This window comes from Pteropus vampyrus, unplaced genomic scaffold (assembly GCF_000151845.1).
Source record: "Pteropus vampyrus isolate Shadow unplaced genomic scaffold, Pvam_2.0 Scaffold31, whole genome shotgun sequence".
In the NCBI taxonomy this organism is placed as follows: Eukaryota; Metazoa; Chordata; class Mammalia; order Chiroptera; family Pteropodidae; genus Pteropus; species Pteropus vampyrus.
The window spans coordinates 7,361,554-7,367,053 of record NW_011888812.1 but is presented as its reverse complement, the minus strand read 5'-3'; positions in this window follow the sequence as shown (position 1 = coordinate 7,367,053).

The window sequence follows — 5,500 nt, the reverse complement described above, 5'->3', positions numbered from 1 at the left end:
AGGAATAAAAATTTGCCAAGTATTTAAACATTACTTCATACTATGGAAGCAATGCACAGCATTGGTTTTTTGTTCTTTCTGAGAGCAGCTTTTCTTGAGGACTGAAGTAATGAACATTCATTTCACTAAAAATGTATGGCTTATCTGCTTTTTGCCTACTACTCTGCTAGACCCTGGCTGTGGAAATCTGACCCCTGATCATTGTGCAATCTAGTAGGATGTTGGTAGGTTGGCAATTGAAATATAGGAGAATAGGGGTGTTTTAAAGACGCATGTGTAGAAGAGAGAGCAACTAATCAGGTGAAAGACTTGGTTGGAGCAAAGATACTGATTCAGGCAGAATAAACAATACACGTGAAAAAGTGAAATTGGAAGAAGGTTGTAAGGGTTTATTGTATGTCATACCAAGGAGTTTAAATGTATACAGTAGAAATGTTCCAAAGTTTTGAAATAGAGAAGTGGCCAGTGATGGAGTCCCTTCGTTGTCAGCATCTTATTTTGAGGCAGGAGTCATCTATCTCACCTGTGTATCAAGCTGCTAAATAATGGCAATCATCATCACCTAACATTTGTTGAGTGTTTAATATGTACTGGGCACAGTACACACATAATTCCTATTAATCTTTGCTAATTCACCTAGCGTCAGCTAATTAAATAATTTGGCCAAGATCGTACAGCTAATAAGCAGCAGAACTCAGATTTGGACTCAGATCTACCTGACTGTAGAGCCTGAGCCTGGATGAAGGATGGTGAGAAGTTTGAGAGAGAAACCCCAATATCACATGTTTTGGCCATCAGCAATTTCTTTGACACAAGTTAACCTGTAAAGGGGTAGAATCATAGCTTCTGTAGCTTTAATGTACCACCCACCTCTATTTTTCCTAAATGATAACACTTGTCTTTTGGGATCCTGTATTATTTTTCTATTGCTTATAACAGATCATTGCAAATTTAGCATCTTAACACACACACTTTTCTTAGTTTCCATGGATCAAGCGTCTGGCGTGGTGTGGTTGGGTTCTCTATTTAGCATCTCACATGACCGATATCAAGGATGCAAGCTCATCTTGGGCTTGGGGGCCTTTTCCTAGCTCTTGTAAGTTCTTGACGGAATTCTGTTCTTTGCCATTGGAAGACTGAGGTCCCAGTTTTCTTGCTGGCTGCTGACTGGCCATTCTCAGCTCTAAGGCCACCCACCATTCCTTGCCATGTGGCCCTCTCAATATGGTATTTGTTCCTTCAAGGCAAGCAGAAACACCTCCATTGCTTGAGTTTCTTGACTTCCTCCATCTCTGATCTTGAGGCCCAGATTTAAAGGGCTCATGTGTTTAGATAAAGTCCACCTGGATAATCTCTCTTGATTACCCCCAAATCAACTGATCAGTATCCTTAATGACATCTGCAAAAATTCTTTTTGCCATATAACATGGTAAACCACATGTTCTCCTCACATTCAAGGGAGATTTTGTGAGGGCAAGGATCATTGGGGGTCTTCTTAGAATTCTGCTCCTCTAGCCTTTCACTGAACTTTTAAGCATCATACAGTAACACTTAGAAGTGCTTTTGCTCATCCAGTTCACTGCCTGAAATCGTTCCCTTGCTTTCTTTTTTCAAATTTATTATTTAAGGTACAGCTCAAATCCCAGATTGTAAAAGTCTGCCAACTTCTATATGCCTTCCCTGATTTCTTTAACACTAATATGACAATACCATGTTACTTTGTGACATTACATTGTAAATTTTGAACAGCTAAACTCTCAAGTAATTCTTTAATTCTTTAATTCTTTAATTAGTTAGATGGTTAGAGTTAACATTAGTTTAAATTTTGTTACTTGATTATCTTTTGCTTCATAGTTAACCAACTTAAATCTTAGTGGCTTAAATTTTACGTTTTAAAACATGATTTATTATTTTTTCATAGTTTGTTGCTGGACTCAACTGGGTGGTTCTGCTTCCTGCTGTTAGCTGGGGTCACTCATAATTATGGCTGCATTCAGTTGAGACCTTGGTTGGGGCTGGAATGTCTTAAAATAGCTTTACTCACATCTAGTGCTTTTTGGAGTGGCCAAAATGGCTAGGGGGTGGCTGGGCCTCTATCTCAGTCAGGGTAGTTACAGAAGCTTCTTACATAGTGGCTCAGGGCTCCAAAAGAGTGAAGGTAGAAGCTGCCAGGCTCCTTGAAGTCCAGACCCAGAACTGGCAAAGTGTCACTTCTGCATTCTATTGGTCAAAGAAAGTACAAGGCTAGCCCAGATTCTGGGGGAAACGGAAACAGACTCATCTTCGTAAGTGAAGCAGCGTGTTCTAGCAGGAATGGAAGGAATTTTTGGCAGCCTGCTACATACAGTTAATTCCTTTAGAGCAATTTTAAATTGAGTGGAGTTGAGAGGGGGGTATAGGGAGAAAGACTGATTATGGCAAGAAGGGCTGTAAGTGTATCTCCCCAATAGCTATATGCAAAGTGAAGAGGATTCTCAAAAGGGAGGCAGAAGGTACATAATTTCATTTAGAAATAGTTTGCTAAATAGATCAGGCCGTCTGAAGCATGAGGGCTATTGTAGATGAAACCAAGGGTTCGGTTGAGTCAGCCCAAGATTCTAATTTAGTGACACTAGGGCTGCTCTGTTAGCATGATGGTCAGCCTCAAAAGAATTTTCCAGATACAGACTTACTAGCCATTAACATATCCAAATCCTTGCAGTTGTTAATACATTTAGAGAGGAAAGTTTCTGTGGCATTGAATTGTATTGTGGCTATTCAGTCTGTAAGTAGCTAAAGGTTATACCTCCCCCACGTCCCCAGCTTTACGCCCTTGCATAGGCCCAAGTTTCAATATCCTGATTTTATGATTAAATCCAGGTTTATTACTATTCAAACCTTTCATGAGTTTGTGTTTTTTGATCTTATCTATCACTTATAGCATGCTAAATTGTAGTTTTTCCTCAAAGGCATACCATTCCCTCATTTCTTATTTGTTCTTCTCTGTTCCTTTTCTACTTAGTATTTCTTGAGGACTACAAACTGAAACTGTATTTAGTATTCTAAGCTTTGCCATAGATATTATTTCTAAGATCAACTCTATGATGACCAGAATTTTACTGGATTTTCTTATTTGTGGTTACATTAGTTTTAGAGAATAAATGTACAGCTTCTAGGAGTAATTCTACAATTTCTTAGGTTTTTTTATAAATTAGATTTCATTAGTCTAAGTTTTAGTTTCCAGGACACTTGCTAGAATTAAATCTCTCTTGCTGTTTTCTACCCACCCAGAACTGATTTGAGTTCCTCCTATAGTTTCTAAAATGGGGAGAAGGATCAGGAGCTGAAGGTGCACACAGGTGGATGGTCAAATCTAGTCTGACCTGAAAGATAGTTAGTGGGATGAAGGGAAGGAGGGGGGTTGTTAGGGAACAATGATTTTCCAGACAGAGGAAGCATGCCTCAGTACCAGAAAGAACATGGTTCCTTTTGAGTTCCTGAAAGTAGTTCACTATCATAGTAGACGAGGAATTTAGGAGTTCTGGGGTCGAGATTAGGAAACTATGAGCTTTGAGACAGCCCATTCTTTAGCACAGTTTGGCATTCTTAAAGCCAAGTAAGTGTTCTGTAGGTTTTGTTGCCTCAATCTCAAATGCTTTTTTTTTGAAATTGTCACTAGGTTAGGTTGGCTCCAAATAATCCAGGTTTCAGCTCAAATGAATTCCAAGGGTTTTTTCCTAACCATTCTTTCTATGCTAGCTTTCTTACACATTATCACATTAGAATGTTCAGTGTCCTCATACTTACTACTTTCTGAAGTCAGCTTATCAGGCTCTGCATAACAGAATGTAAACTCCATGGGTTCGCCTGTCTTGTTTGCCACTGTATCCTGAGTTCCAAACGTGGCCTTGGACTTATTGAAACTGTGTACCAAGCAGTTTTAGATACTTGGATTATCAATGAGCAATATGCAAAAATCCTTATCTTGGTAGCCATATTACATTCTACCCAAAGGTAGGGGTGGGGGGACAGGGAGTTAAGAACCTATAAGGGAGTAAACAACCTGTAAGTAAATTATATAGTATGTTAGAAGTTAGCAAATGCTCCAGAGAACATGTGGTAGGGTAAGTGGGATCTGGAGTCTTGGCAGGACAGAAAAGGGTATCTAGTATTAAATAGGATTCCTTGAGGTGATCCTTGAAGACTCGAAAGAGATGGAGTTAGGCAAGCAGATATCAGGATGAGTGATTAGAGGGAACAAATAGTGCAAAGATTCTAAGGCAGGAGTGTCTTTGCCTAGCTTGTGTGAAGCCAACTGACTCAGGCAGTGATGGAGGGGAAGAGTAGCAGCTGAGGTCAAAAATTAAAAGCCACAGCAGTGTTTTTGATCTTTTTTCTGAAATGAGCCATTGAATAGCATCAAGTACAAGAGTGGATGTCTCTTTGCTGCTATTTAGAACAGGCTGTAGAGTCAAATGTAGGGAGATCAGTTAGGAGACTATTGTGAAACTCAAAACAAGAAATAATGGACAGAAATTTGACAGTCCTCAGCATATAGATGGTATTAAAGCCACAGGATATGATCACCAAGGGAACTTAGTTATCTTGTTCTGATTCACTTAAACTTTGGCTTTAGCACACTCCTAACCATCTTTGGTGTTATACTTCAGGAAGACATTTTTATAAGAGCTGGTAGTTAAACCTGCTTTTCTGCCATCTTCCAGTAATTCACCAAAATGACCAACACAAAGGGAGAGGAGAGGCACCTGCTCTATGTTCTCTAGGCCTTTTAGAAAACATGGAGTTGTTCCTTTGGTTGTATACATGCGAATCTATAAGAAAGGTGATATTGTAGACATGAAGGGAATGGACACTTCAAAAAGGAATGCCCCACAAATGTTACCATGGCAAGACTGGAAGATGTGGTTGGCATTGTAAACAAGTTAAGGGCAAGATTCTTGCCAAGAGAATTAATGTACGTATTGAGCATACTAAACACTTTAAGAGCCCGGATAACTTCCTGAAACGTGTGAAAGAAAATGATCACAAAAAGGAAGCCAAAGAGAAAGGTACCTGGGTTCAGCTGACGTGCCAACCTTCTCCACCAGAAGCACACTGTGAGAACCAGTGGAGAGGAGCCTGCACTGCAGGAACCCATTCCCTATGAATTCATGGCGTGATAGGTATAAAAAATTAAAAGACTTCTATACTGTTAAAAAATTCCAGCTTGCTTTGCCAATTGAGATGGAAATTATTTCATAACGATCTGGCAAGTATCTGATGTTTTACTTTGATAAAAGAACCAAATCCTTTTTTCAGAAGAGTATATTAACTTCTAAAAATAAATCCAAAAGGATGAAAATAAAGAACTTGCATGACTGAACTTGAAGGCAGAGCAGTTGCTTGTCCATCTTTATATTTTCATGGTCTAACACACCACTTGGCACACGAGACGCAATCAATAAGTGTTTAATAAATATCCAAGAATCTGAAGTTATAATCAACACATCAAGACACAAAA